This window comes from Taeniopygia guttata, chromosome 1 (assembly GCF_048771995.1).
Source record: "Taeniopygia guttata chromosome 1, bTaeGut7.mat, whole genome shotgun sequence".
NCBI lineage: Eukaryota > Metazoa > Chordata > Aves > Passeriformes > Estrildidae > Taeniopygia > Taeniopygia guttata.
Window position 1 is genome coordinate 52,733,604 of NC_133024.1, and position 15,368 is coordinate 52,748,971.

The window sequence follows — 15,368 nt, forward strand, 5'->3', positions numbered from 1 at the left end:
GAGTTCTTATCAATACATGCTGCAGGGAACAGCTTATGTGAATTTGATATTCTCAGCAACATCTTTATCTTGAGTAGAAATACTAGATTGGCTATCTATTCTTGATTTTGAAAGCAATGAATGGGATTATTGCCATATGCATAGTGTTGAAAGATGGATTTCTTGTCACATTTCCCAAACATATTCCCACAGTTTAACTGAAGCACAAGATTGAACCCTTTTCCTGCATTTCATTTTTATTTTCCTCCAGTTCCCCTTTATTTTTCTTTACTTAGGATGATATATCTTCATTCATTTTGCAGAGTTGATTGATAAACTTTCCCAGAAATAAACTGCATTTTTTTTGTTAAGAACAGAATATGTTTTACTCTCAGAAACATGTGGTTAAATTGGACTTCTGATGAGACAAGGAAAGATAGTAGTCTTTCAAGGAAGTTATTATGTGTCATCGAGATGTTGATCACTTTTGCAGTGCTAAATCACCAATCATGGATTGAGGTTTAGACATTTTCTCCTGGCAACCAAACAATCAAAACTCTTAGAAATTGTAAAGAACAATTGTTTTTTGAATGCTGTTACCTGTTTCTACCCAAGTAAATCAATATTTAAATCATATTCTGTGTGTCTTTTATTTTATACTTTTTATCTTTTCAAGAGAACAGTGTATGCTAATCAGAAGAGACATCTGTGTTCTTCTGTGAGGTGAAATCCTACATCACAGAAAACACTTGAACTCTTTAGCCTGAACCAGCTCTAAGCATATGGCTGTAGGGTGAGTTATGGGAACTCCCTCCTGCCTTGAGCTTTTAAAGACTTTTAAACCTAGTATACTTGGGTGCATGTCTGGAAAAAAGAGAATGGTAGCTGCAATTTTGTTCATGCTAATGCAGTATCTTTCATGTCTTACCTTGTCTTGAGAAGAATTTTTAAAAAACTGTTCAAAAATAAATATTCTACGAGTGACATAAACTTATGACCCCCCCATACCCCAATCTGTTTGTAAGCCTATTGTAATTTCTGAGCTAGCAGGATGTTTAGTCCCACTTACAGTGAGTCATTACTGTAAGTATTTCTGTCATTTGTTGCAAAATACACAGAGGAACATCATTGACAGCTATTACAGAAAAAAAAAAATAATTTATTCTTTTATTGTAATTCTTATATTGCTTTTCATTGCAATTTCAGTACTGCATTTTTTTTTTTTTCACAAACACACACACACACACACACACAACGCTGATAATGAGGTAGATGCCATGAAGGAACAGTGTTGAAGATTCCTTCTGGCTAACAAAATATGAGCTATTTCTTGCTAGTACACACATACCTGTACTTACCTGAATATTCTAATGTGTGCTCTAGCCAGAACAATTTAGGAGGAACACAAACATTTACTGAGCAGCATTACCATTGATTAGAAAGGCTCATTTAGCATCAATGTAATTGTTATTCCAATTCACTTGTACTAAAATCCAGCCATAATGTAACTATAAATTGACCCAACATTGGCATTCAGTTTTTTGTCTTGTTGTTGTTACTACTACTATAATTCTATTAATTTTACTATTATTATTCAACTGTGATATTCCAAGTACAGGGTTTTGAGCTATCTAATCTAGTTGAAAATGAAGCAGATTATTGCAGAGGGGTTAGACTAAGATGACCTTTGAAAGGAAATGGATCTTAATATGGATGAATGGTGACAGGAAAAACATTAATGCTAATAAACTGGAAGAGAAAACGCTTCAATTAGATGTATTTCTTGCTCAGAGAGGTTGTGGATGACCCATCCTTGGAAGTGTTCAAGGCCAGGTTGAATGGCTAAACAACTTAATCTAGTGAGTGGCACCCCTGTCCATGGCAGAGTGGTTAGAACTTTAAGGTCCTTTCAACCCTAACCATTCTATGATTCTATGAATACAAGTAAGATTATGAAGATTTAATAAATTCAGAGCTGCTGTCTCAGTTGAATTACTTTGCTGTCATTCTTATGCTTTTTTTTAGCCATGCAGGACTAGTTGAGAAAAATATATCACCTTCAATTTGTTTAACAGAAATAGTTGCAAGGTTCTTATCTGTCTTAACAGTATTTTGGATGTCCTCAGGAGAAGTGCAAATTTTAAAAATTACCTGACCTTAGACTGCCAAATTAAAATATGGTGAGGTGGAAGAGGAATAAAGTCTATATCTAGAAATTATAGTAACTTAGCAATGGATAGAAGGGAATGTGCAATAGATGAACTAAAAGAATGCAAATTATTGTACTACTTATTATTTAAGTGATGAAGGTTGGGACAAAACTCAATTATTAATTTCAAAATAGCTGCTGAAAATATAAGACAGGTCTATGTTTTTCTTGATACTAGATGTCACTGTTTCCTTCGTCTTAGTAGAATTGCTATGATTTAAAACAATGTTGTCAAAAAGAAGTGATATATAAGAGGAAGAAAGGACAGGGCCTTGAATGATACTGATTGAATGCATCCTCTTGCATTGGTGGTTGTTTTTCTGAATGTTCTTAAGGACAGGAATTCTCCCACCACCACTGCTGTGAAAATGCTGGCAAGGAATTTCCTTTCTGAAAATATATGGCGTAGATAAGGTGCTGTACACTTTTACAGTGAATGTAGTCAAACATTTCACTACATTTAATTCACTGAGTAATAGCATACATTCTCCATATGTAGGAGTATTTGCAACTGGTCATCTTCCTAAATAGCACCCTAGAGTTAATTGCAAATTACTAAGCACGAATTACAAAGATAAATTCTAAGACTGCACCATATAAGAAGACTATGACTATAATTTTCCTTACTAGACTAATAATACAAGAGTAGACCATCATGAATACACCGGTTCTATAAAAGCATAACTATAATATAATAATACAAATACCAGAAGAGACATCAACAAAATTTTCCAAAGAATTATTAAAAGTTTTAAGATGAAGAATTAAAAATTAAAAATCCTCCATCTAATGTTTTCAGATTTATTTCAGATGCTTATTTTTCTATTTCTTTCACTGTAAACAGCTTGCATATTTAAGCTAAGAGAACATTTTCTATTCATATGGTTTTCTAAAGCCTCAAAAAACAACATGACTTTAATCATGCTTGCAATCATTACAAAAATTTTAACTATCTTCTTGTGATATAGCTCTTGGAAATATAATGAGTACCCATATGTGTTTTTGAAGTGTGTCTTAAAATTTTTTAGGTCATTCACATTTTGAAAACCAATTTATTTCTGTTTTGTTCTTTCTTTGTCTCTCCTTAGAAGAATATACTCTTATAAATTGGGAAGAGTATGATCTGCAAAGCAGGCATAGAAAGACTCTGTCTTCTGTTCTAATGTACTCATGCTTGTTGTTATTGAAACCAGAGGGTGTTTTTAGAATGACTTTCAAAAGTACAGAAAGAAGAAGAGAAAAAAAGAAAAGGGAGGGAGGAAAGGTGGAGCCAGATAAATAACACACCTGTTGCTTTTATGTTCTCATCTCCAGTTTCATGATTTTTCTGATACTAAAGTTAAAGTTTTCAGACAAGAACATCTCAAAGCAACCTTGAGGAGACCTTGACTCAGACTACAGTATCACATCCGTGCTACTGATGTCAAGACTAGCTTGTCAGCACAGTATTTTTGAATGGGTAACCATTACCATTCACATCACCACTGACTTCTGTTTGTGTAATAGGAATTAAATAGCAATAAATATCTCTCTTACTTTTTCAAAGGTAAGCAATTTTCAAATGGTGAACAGTATAGCAGTAACATGTCAAATCCCTTTGAATTTAAAGCACAATGAAATGGAATGTTGGGAAGTTTCAGAGTGGACATTAGAAAATGGTCTTCACTAAGAGGATGGTCAGTCATAGCATAAGGCTTTCCAGGTAAGTGGTCATGGCAATAAGCATGTCAGAATTCAAGGAGGATCTTCATGACCCTTGTAGTCATACTGTTATTTTTAGGTAGTCCTGGAAGGAACAGGGAGTTTGACTTGATAATTCATATGGGTTCCTTCCAACTTCAGATATTCTATGTTTCCATGAAATAAAATCAACTATATACTTATTACACTGAATACATGAAGCTTAATACAATAATGAGGTTTAATAACTAAACAAACAATAGAATGCATTGCCTTATTCTGAGCATTTTCACATAGATGAAGTTTTCATTGCAATGCCTAGCACTTAGGAGGATGGTTTGTCATTATAAAACTTCAAGTGTCTTGCAATACAGTTTACAGAAACAAGTACATTGAAAAAAGTAACAGTGAAGTGATAATGTTATAAAACACAAGGAGAACATCTAGGGACATTTGCCTTAAATATATTTTATATTTGGAATTTCATAATTAATCTTATCCTAAAGCACTCAAAGCAGATTAAATCTTTCTCTCTTACTGAAGGCATGGCACAATCCTTTTTAAATTTCATGAGATGAATTATTTTTCTGAGACAATATAGGGTTCCTATTTGTTTAATTTTATTTCCTTTATTATCACTCTATAGTCAAATACTGAGCTATGTGGTATTCTGAGTGAAGTCCTCCCAGTCTTTTCTTGCAGAACCTATTCAGATTTGCAAAAAAATATTTTCATAATTATTGGAGTAGAAACTTAAGTGTAAACATCCCAAATGTTCCTTCAATTCACTACATTATACTTTCCTTGTTAAAAACCTTCCAATAAACAAACAAACTGAAAATCACTCAAAGCAACAAAAACAAGAAAAATAAATTAAAAATCCCAGTCTTTAATACAGAAACTGTTCTTGAAAAAAAGAATTCAGGCCAGACACATCCACATTCCTTTTCGGTGCGCATTCTAAGAATTAAAATACAGAATAATGTACTACATTCTATTCTATTTAAAATAGCTTCAAATGAAGAAACTGAAAGTAGCCAATATTATTATATTACACGGCTGAATAGATAGAAGATTTTTCTGCTTTTCCAAAATCCAAGTTCAAGTCCTCTCAGAGCTGGGTAATACAGTTAAGTCTGGTTTCCATACATTTGCTGAACTGTTCACATAGTGTGATTATTGGGGATGGTCCTGTGCAGGACAAGGAGACTCAATAATCCTTGTGGGCTGCTTACATCTCTGCATATTATGTGAGTCTGTGATAAGGAAGCATTCAAAATATGCCATAACTCAACTCTTATTGTCTCAAAGGATATCAAGGGTATCAAAGGATAAATGACCCACCTAATGGCCTACAATATTGAGTAATTTTTCTGCATTTTCAATATTAGAAAAACAGTTGTACAAAAATGTTAAACTTCTCCATACCTCTCTCAAATGGCTAGGAGTTTATTGAATACTAGAAACTACTAAATTGTATATGCACATGCTTAAATGGGTATGTACAAATACATTAATTCTACCTTTGGAAATAACTATCAAGTGTCAATGTAACTGTGAGTATACCCCCACGTGCATCCTGTATTACACGACTTCTGCTATGACTATGTCTCTTCCTCTCTCTTTCTCCCTTTATTTCCCTAATATCCCTTCTTTTACTTCTCAAAATGTGTCCTTTTGTATCTCTAATAGTCATAAAAATTTCTGATAAAATGTCAGTTCTTTATCTCAATTTTTATGTAGATAAATTACCTTTCTCTTTTAGATAGACTGTCATGTAAATTAGATTTTTAAAATGTTATTTCATTACTTAATTGGAAATATTTGTGGTGCATCTAAAGAAATACAGAAAAGTCAAGTAAAATTACTATTGTATTAATTCAGAAAATAAAATTTATTCATAGCTTAACTTGTAAAAAAATGAAATTACATGGAACACCATGAATTTGATTAGCAGTGGCTTTTATTGAGAACTTTAAGCATAAACATTTTGTCCTAGGGTGACTGTTATGGTGTTTGTATCTCCAATCGTGTGTTCTGTTTACGTTTGATATTATGTTCTGTGCTTTCAGAACTGACTCTGAAAGTGAAGGTTTGTTTTGCTGTGTTATCATCTGGTTCACCTCCCCCCATGTCTGCTGGAAAGCTAGAAAAGGCTAGGGCTGGCTGGCTGGCTTTTGCTTTGCTTGCTTGCTTGGCTTGCTTGCTTTGCCTGCTTTCTTGCTTTGCTTCCTAGTTAGGTTAAGCAGTCCAATTCTTTCCCTGGACTGTTGCTTTTTTTCCCTTCCTCTTTCTGACTATCATCCAGCCTGCTCTGGACTGGGATCTGGGAAACACCAAAGAACACCAGGAGCCTGCATTTGGAGATCTGCAGCAGCCATCCCCAGCGTCCAGACCCAGGCGACCACTCCCAGGAAAGACCTTCTGGATTTGTTCAGCTCTTCAGAGGGGTGAAAGAGTTTTGTTGTCATCTTGTGTTGTTAATTGTTTTGGTGCTGGGGAGTGCTTTGTTGTTGAATAAACAGGTTCTTTTCCACTTCTCTCTCAGAGGGAATTTTTCCCTGAACCAGGTGGGTGGAGAGGGGCCGTGGGGGTTTATTTCCTGGGTTTTCCCCAAATTTGCCCTAAACTAGGACACATTTTCAATCACAATAAATTTTCTATAATCTTTACAATATTTCTGTAATTAGAATACATTTAGATTATTGAAAAAAATACTGAGTTTGTGTGTTTGTGGTACTATCTATACTCCACTACACACATATTTAGAACATAGGTCATTCTGAAGGAAATGCATAAATGTGTTCAGTGACCCTTATGCACTGTTGGCAAATAAGTATATAATAAGAAATAACATATTAAAATTTACAAAAATGTTACAATATATCACTCATTAAATAGATTGCATAGTATAAATTTACAATAAAATACTAATGAACTTACAGGTGAGAAAAGCCTGAGAATATACACTTAGCTATCAAGTGGCCAATTTTAACTTGAAGAAGAGAACTTATAAGAAAGTTTTCACATATTGTTCTTCATAATTATGCTCTCTACCTCATTTTGGCCAGGTTGTATCTTCTTTTCCAAAACTAGCAAAAATTGACTTTTTTTGAAGAAAAGTTGGGTTGGGGCATAGCATTCAAACTTTCTTTCTTTCCTAACTTTTTTTAAAAAATTCCTTTCAGGAAGAAAATAGAAACAAAACAGTTGGCAATATGCCTATTTTTTTTTTTTCTTCACTATGTTTCTTCTTTATATAGCATACATTAAGCAGAGAGTATGAATAAAATTCCTATGCTTGGGTCCAAACCACTCTAGCACTTAATATTAATTGCTTTGACAAAACAAGTGTCAGAAAAGAACAAAACAAAACAAAAAACCCTGACTGAACATCTTTTGTTCAAGTCCCAGCTCCACTAAATCTTGCAGACAGAACTTCCTTTGTGGAAAATTTTAATTCCCACTTTTCTCTTTAAAACAGTAGGTGTCCCTTACATGAGCTATAAATTTTGCATAATTGGGCAGCCTAGGACTCTTTCCAAATTTTCTATGATGGGCATAATTTCTCATCAGCACATCTGTCATAAGTTTACAAAATTCTAGGAAAAATTATCCAAAAGAAGTAATTTATGATTTATGCAATGCCTATAAAATGAGATAGAGTAAACCTTGTCTTTTTCTCTTTATTCAGAAAATGTTGTTTTGTCAGTTTGCACTTTAAACTCTTCCTAGTAATATAGAACATAGGCAACAATCTGTTGTTTCCTCATGCAGTACTAGTTTATTGAGGCAAATTTGTAGTTTCATATGGAAAACATATGGCCCTTTTGGGGAAAAAAAAAACCAAAACCACTCTATATTGCTCTAAAGAATAATTTATTCTATTAATAAACTGGTTTTTCCCACACTGGTTTGGCAAGAAAAAATGTAGAAAGAGATTTTTGGTAGCTGCTTTGTTGTTCTTATATTCAAGTTAAACTTCAGTATGATAAAAATGCTTCTCTTGCTTTGGGCTGACATTGAAACTCTGCGTGTTTTCATGGTGACATTTTGGTTCAGATTTCGGAACATAAGTAGGTACTATAAAGTGTTGTTCTTATATTACCATCACTACCTCAAAGAAATCTCAGTTACTAATTTGGCTTTTGAATCTCCAAAACAGAAGAAAGCAAGAAGTTATCTAAGTATAACTGAGAGGCAAATAAAAACAGAAGCACTTTGGGCAATGACAAAATTAGTCAGTCAACATCTTAACTATCTTTGTTTGAGATTGTGATCTTTTTCCTTGTATTAGGTCCCTGATTTGATATGAAAAAATAAGTGGTTGTTTCTCTACCGTGAAGAAAATGCTTCCTGCTCCAATTGAAGATTCAGGTATATTGATTAATATAAAATAGTCTGCAATAAATGTGGCATTCTTTATTTTATATTGTGATTTTTACAATCAAATGTACTACAAGACTGAGGACTGCTCTTCTGGGGTGCTTGCACTAAACTTAAACACACTGGCTGTGGAAGGGTGCCCTATCCTGACAAGGAGGTAGAAGATGGAAAATTTAAGACACCCTGGGACATGACTGAGTGGCTTCACTGAAGACTGCAGCTGACAATCAGGTTGAACTTTAACAGTGAGATCTATTCAATCCCTGTCATGGTTTAAGCCCAGCTGGCAAATAAACACCACAAAGCTGCTTGCTCAATATTCCCCCTCCCCTGTGGAATGGGGAGGAGAATCAAAAGTAAAACTTGTGGGTTGTTATAAGTACAGTTTAATAATTGAAAACAAGGAAAAAAATTATTTAAAGTAAATAAGAAGAAGAAGAAGAAGGGAAAGGGAAAACAAAAACAAAAACGAACATACAAATGACGCACAATACAACTTGTCATCACTCACTGACTAGTGTCAGACCCCCATTTTCTAAGACCAAATCAGCTACCCTGCTGGGTTAATCCTTCTAGTTCATGTACTGGGTGTGACATTCTGTGGTGTGGAATATCCTTGTGGTCAGTTCGGGTCACCTGTCCCAGCCATGCTCCCTCTCAGTTTCGTGTTCCTTCTTAGTGGCGGAGCATGAGATTTGGTAAGGGGCAAAAGTCCTTGATTAGGATAAACAAGACTTTGCAAAAAAGCAAAACATCAGTGTGTTATCAACACCAGTCTCATTCTGAATCCAAAATACAGCACTGTAACAGCCACTGAGAAGAAAATAATTCCATTCCAGATGAAACCAGGACAACCACTCTCTGATTAAGGTCAATCAATAACTTGGCAGATGTTACAATAACCAAAGACAGTGGAAGACTCAGATGCTGATGAGATCAAAGATACAAACCCTTAAAAAAGAAGGAGTCCAAATTATCAGACTGCTAGATGAGTTAATGCTGTCAGAGTTCAATTTTTGCCTTAAGATTTGGTATATTTTATCTAATAAAATATATTTTCTTCTAGCAGAATATAGAAAAGGAAAAATAATAGTTGAGATGCTTGATGTTTTCCCTAAAGGAAGACCTAGGTAGAATTGAAGTATCTAGTGACAAGAAAAATTATCAGAAAACAAACATCTCAGCAGCCATCACCTTTGAGTCTCATATATCTGTGTATGGCTGGCATTCTGAATCAGTACCTTCAGCGTCTACATTTCTGTGTTGCAACATAATAGAGACTGAGGAACTACATGACATCAGGGGGACCAGATTTTGTCATGATATATTTAACAGTGAATATAGTTTAGGAAAGGTACCAAAATTTCTACAAATATACTGTGTATTTGTGATCTCTCAAAAGCTCTGTCTCGCCGTGAATACTTCAGTTAAATTCTCTATGCCTTGATTTGCCTGCCAGTTAAAAAGAGAGCTATAAAACCTTATTAAGAGTCATAATACCTTACATAAAAGGTATCAATATTTTTAATCAGTTTTTTGTCCTTGGAAATAGGGAATTTTAGCTGAAGGAATAAGAAATTTCCTTGGTATTTTTCCAGAAAACATTTCTTGCTTAACTTTCCAGATAAAATACTTTGCCCTAGTTGAAGTTGACAGTAATTTTTATGACAAATAAATTAAGTCTCATCATGATTATATTTTACTGTTCAGAGAGTTCCCTGCAGACTGGCTACAAGTTGTTCATCATTTAGCAGAGCTGATTTGACATCAGTCTGAATTCCATAACAGCCAGCATATCATTTAAACCACTCTTGACCAGAGTGATTTAAAGTATCTTCAACCTAAATGAATTCAGAGGTATAACAAATTTATTCTATGTCTGTTTTCTGGAGCAAATAAAATTAGTAATAATTAACTAAACAAAAATTACTCAACTATCTTAATTCATCAGGAAAATATCCAGGGTAAAATTAAAACAAAATAAGTATGAAAAATAGAATATTCTGCATCAAACTTCTTTTAGTAATACAAGTAGGTCTGAGGACTCTGGGTTTTATTTTGCTTCTTTTTCTAAGGCATTGTATCAAAAAAAATCTTCCCAACTAATATGTGCTAATTGATATATGTATTTGCATATGGCATCATAAAGGAGATAATTTTAGTACAGAATACTATTCCACTAGTTCTTACACAAAAATGAAAAAAAAAAAGTCTGCCATGAATAGATGTTTAGCAGATGTAAAACTGTCATATGTAATCTATAAAACATTATATCAGCGACAGGGCCCTTGTTTATAAAATGAAGAGTGTCTGCCTGCGCTTTAGCTAGCTGTCCCAGTTCTGCCAATTATGAAGCGACAAAGTTAATTCTCTTAAAGTCAGTGCTCTGAAATACATTACCATGATACCATTAAAACCCATTCAACTCCACATTCCCTGGAAGAAGACAGAATAACAATTGGTTTTCTATGTCAAGGACTGGATTTTGGAGTGAATTTAAAATGCCCTATGGAAATTTGAAAACTGGGTGATTGAACATGACATGTCCCCTTATTAGAAAATGCCACCCTTTCTAGATTCCAACAACTGATAGAACACCATATGTTGGCCCACAAACTCAAGTGTTTTTATGATGTCAAGATGCAAACTAAGATATTGAAGATATATATCTCAAAGAAATCATTAAGAAAATATTTGAAACAATTAAATCTTCAATTCTATGAAGGTCCCATAAATCTGCAAATTTCAAGTTTCTGCAAATTAGTGAATAAAATGCCTACCACAAGCCTTAGTTGTCCTAGATGTCTTAGTCACTACCATGCTCATACGCAGTTCTCTGAATTTCAAAGAAAGAATTATTAAGGATTTGATGAAGTAGACTGAATATCACTTCTACACAGAATTTGTCTTTCTTAGGTACATGGATCCCTTGGTCAACCTTTGGACTAAACCACTTAGTTTTTCTGGAAGTGGAAGAAGTTATCACAAGGGTCAGGGTGGATAAAGAGAAATGAGAAATCTAATGCAGGAAGGAAAAGTGTGAGATCATGGGAATGAGAACAGACTTGTGGTGAAGAAAACAAGGATAGAGGAGGGAAACAGTTTGGCTGTAATACGATAGTGACAAAAGACAAAATTCATTAATGTACATTTCATTTTTTGCAACCAGATCAGCACAATGAATGCAAAGAAGCAAGAAGGCTGGGGATTAAAAAAAATTAAAACAGAAATAATGATCTAGATGAATATGAGCAAAATTTGGGCTTTACCACAAACTAAATGTTGGGGTTTTTTTTCTATAGATGTTTAAGAATGAGGGAAACTACTGTAATTACTTGCAAAAATATTAATTTTGGGAAGGACAAAGAAATAAAGTTAGCCCCTCTTGACTTCAGTGCTGCATACCTGATTATGGTTTGAATAGGTGGGAAAAAAAAAATCTCCCCTTATAACTAATTATGCATGCATTTTGCCGTGTGTGCAGATATCTAGCTAAGTATGGACGAAAGTCATTGATGGACTTATTGATGAAGAGAACTACCAATACTTTGCAGAAGTACAAGTTGTTCGCTATATATATGCTTACACATACATTCCACAAAATGTCAAAAATCTATATTATTCCAAGAAGTTAGGAAGTAAAATTAGCATTCAAATGTGATCAACTATACAACAGAACCTAGAGGCACTGAGAAATTAAAGACTAGATGTGCCAAGAAGCCAGATGCTGCCTTTGGAATAATATTTTTCAGGCCTTGGCATCAAAAATCTGTGATGCCATCCAAATAATTCCCACACCCTATAAAATCTGTTTTCTTAAAAAAACATATTAGCTGTATTAACTATCCAGCTATAGAATAAAAGTAGATGAGAATTAAGATCTAAGCAATCTATTTGAACTTATATTACAAGAAAGGAAATTTACACACTTATAATACCTGAAAATGTTTTTGATATGACACTTAAGTCAAGAAGATGGATATGAGAAAGTTAAAAGACATGCATTATTCTCTGTGCTCCCTGAGTCTTGTTTTCTCTTTCTAATACACTGCCATGTGTTTCATCCTGCAATATTAATAATAAATAGAATCTAAGACAACAATCTTAAATAACTCTTTAGAATTATTTGTCAAGCTAATTATATGTAATCATCCTTTTATGGTATTTCCATTATGAAAGACCAGCCTTTTACTACAGAAATTTTTGTTCTAGAGATAGCTACTGAGGTAATGGGAGCTTTGCTCTTGGTTCAAGAGTCTTGAGATTGTGTCATAAAGCTCTCACTGTAAGATTTTGCTGGACTTGAGTTTAAGTACACTTTTATGATCTTTACTGAATATCTTCCACACAGCTCACAGCTCATAAGTGACAGCAAATCTCACTGGAAATTCTAGAACAAAGAAGGAATCGGAGTGTCAAAGAGGTAAGACTGGTCCAGCAGCAGCTGTGTCAATGGAAGAAGCTTGTTATTCTCCCTTCCTTCTCTGTCAGATCAGCCCTAGTCCCAAGATTGCTCATCATCTTTCCAATTTCCTAGGTGTGTGGTAGTTCCCTAAATAATTTAATTTCAGTTGTCAAATACTTGCTGTTCAAACTGCTTATATTAACTTTGGCTTGTTTCTCCTGAAAAAGGTCAAAAAGACCTTACACAAGGAGCTTAATGGGCAGCTTTGACTCAAGAGTAGTGATGAACAACTGGGGCAAAATGAAGGCTCAGGGCAACAATTTTTTTTTCCTGAAAGAAGTACAGCTGGAAGATCTGTAAAATGAGACTTTATGCTCAGCCATTTCAGATGGATAACAAGAGTTGGATAGGAAAAGAAAAAAAAGTTTTCAAAGAATTTGTAATATTCAGTACAAAATAATTTTAACAGAACTGATTAATCCAATGATCTTTCTTTTGTGTTGATTGCAGAATCACAGAATCAGTTAGGTTGGAAAAGACTCCTGAGATCATCAAGTCCAACCTATTCTTTACAGTCCACTCTGTTTTTCCTTTGTTTTCAGGGAATACACCAAAAAGCTAGATCTATGAATTTGTATATAATTTTTTTTTTAAATCAAGTGTGAGTGTACTAAGAAAGATTTGCAATAATACTACTTAGGCAAGAGTATTGTATTGTGTTGCATTGTCTCGTACAGTATTACTACCTGTAAGGATACACTACAACAGCATTTGTCATTAAAATCAGCATTTACTGCTATTAAGTGGAACTGACTTTCTCACTGTGAAAGAAGTCCTATCATCTGCAGAATCTGCAGTCCATTTGCACAGTTCCCCACAGGGAAGTTTACTTCTGGAAATAATCAACAATAGGATAGTAATTTTTAGCTAAAACAGTTAATTTTCTCATGGAATATCAGTGCAAAAGAGACAACTATATCATGTTACCAGATTCTCCATTTTCACCATGATTTCTCCCACTTCTCCGATGTGCTCTTACAGGAAGTGGTCTGGCTCCATCTGTTTTATAGGATTTCCATGGATAGCTGAAAATAACAGTAAGATCTCCCTTTAGAGTTATTTTCTAGGACCGATCACACACAGATTCTACTTGTACTCCAGGGCCCTGTCTCAGTGGCTGCTGCTGTGCATGCTCTGTGTATCAATCTGTCTTGTATTGGTGAGTCCAAACATGGATCCAGAACTTCAGGTGTGGGTTCACAAATGCTGCATGTAAGGTAAGGCACTCCTTGAACTCCTTGGATCTTCTGACTACTCTTCACAATATGATATATTATATGGTTGGTTACATAAGGTTAATAAATAAATCTCCCAGAGTTTTTATTGTCTGACTTGAGAACTCAGAGAAATGATTTGTGGAAAGGGTAGGACTAGAGCTTGAACCCAAACAGTTCAAAGGTTTTATTTTGACAGAAAGATTAAATAGATGTAAAACTGGTTTTTGAGGTCTCTATATATCCATTCACCACCTGTAAAATAGTATCAATTCACCTCTCAGGGATGCTGCAAAAATTAATTACTTAATGTTTATGATACACTCACATTCCCCAGAGGAAAAGCTCACCAAAAAAAAAAAAAAAAAACAACAACCCCCCCCCCCCCCCAAAAAAAATCTGTCTTTGGAGAAACATTTGATTAGTGCCCAGAAGTGAAAAAATTTTAATAGATATAAAATATCTTGTAAAAAAAGCTTGGTAACTCAACACCATACAATTTGGGTATTGAATAAGGCAATGAAAAGTATGTAGTTTTACTATATTTCTATGAAACATTCTCTTTTATCTAGAATCTATTACACCTTGTCCTGTCACTATGTGATCTTGTAAAAACTCCATCTCTGTCTTTCTTCTGTCTCTCTTCAGGCACAGGAAAGCCAAAATTAGGTCAACCCTAAGACTTCTCTTTTCCAGCCTTTCCTTATAGGAGTATTGTTCTATTTCTCTAATCATCCCGGCACCCTCCTCTGGACTTGCTCCAACAGGTCAATATTCTTCCAGTGACAGAACTGGATGGAGCTCCCCAGCTGAGGTCTCAGGAGCAGAGCAGAGGGGCAGAATCCCCTCCCTCACCCTGCTGGTCATACTGCTTTGGATGCAGGATATCCGGCTGGAATACAATTGGCTTTCTGGGCTGTGAGTGCACATTGCTGGGTCATGACTTGTCTCTTATCCCCAAGCTCTTCTCAGCAGGGCTGCCCTGTTCATCCCCCAGCTTGTGTTGATACCAGGGCTTGCCGTGACCCGGGTGCAGCACCTTGTGCGTGGTCTAATTAAACCACAGAATATTCCTGTGCACCCACTTCTCAAGTTTGCCCAAGTGCCTCTGGATGGCATCTGATTCTTTAGGTGTGTCAACAGGACCACTCAGCTTGATGTCATCAGCAGAATTGCTGAGGATGCACTCAATTCTTTCATCTGGGCCATTAATGAAGATATTAGATAACACTGATTCAAATAAAGACCCCTGAGGGACACCATTTGTCACTGATATCCGTTGGGACTCAGCCATCAGTCACTACCCTCTGGGGAAAGGACTCTGGTTCTTGAAGGACTCAAGCTATTAATTGAGAATAAAATTTAAAAATTCTAATTGCTTATCATTCCATTGCAAATCTTCAGAAAACATTATATACAAGTAGGTATTTGTTGC

At 34.9% G+C, this 15,368-nt stretch overlaps 1 long non-coding RNA gene across 1 annotated transcript; it reads left to right on the forward strand.

The window, feature by feature from the left end:
- Nucleotides 1-5,733: 5,733 nt before the first annotated feature.
- LOC140683955 (uncharacterized) lies at nucleotides 5,734-14,298 on the forward strand. Its single transcript, XR_012055647.1, has 4 exons — nucleotides 5,734-6,318; nucleotides 8,166-8,245; nucleotides 12,606-12,677; nucleotides 13,821-14,298. It is a non-coding gene; the product is annotated as an uncharacterized lncRNA (long non-coding RNA).
- Nucleotides 14,299-15,368: the final 1,070 nt, after the last annotated feature.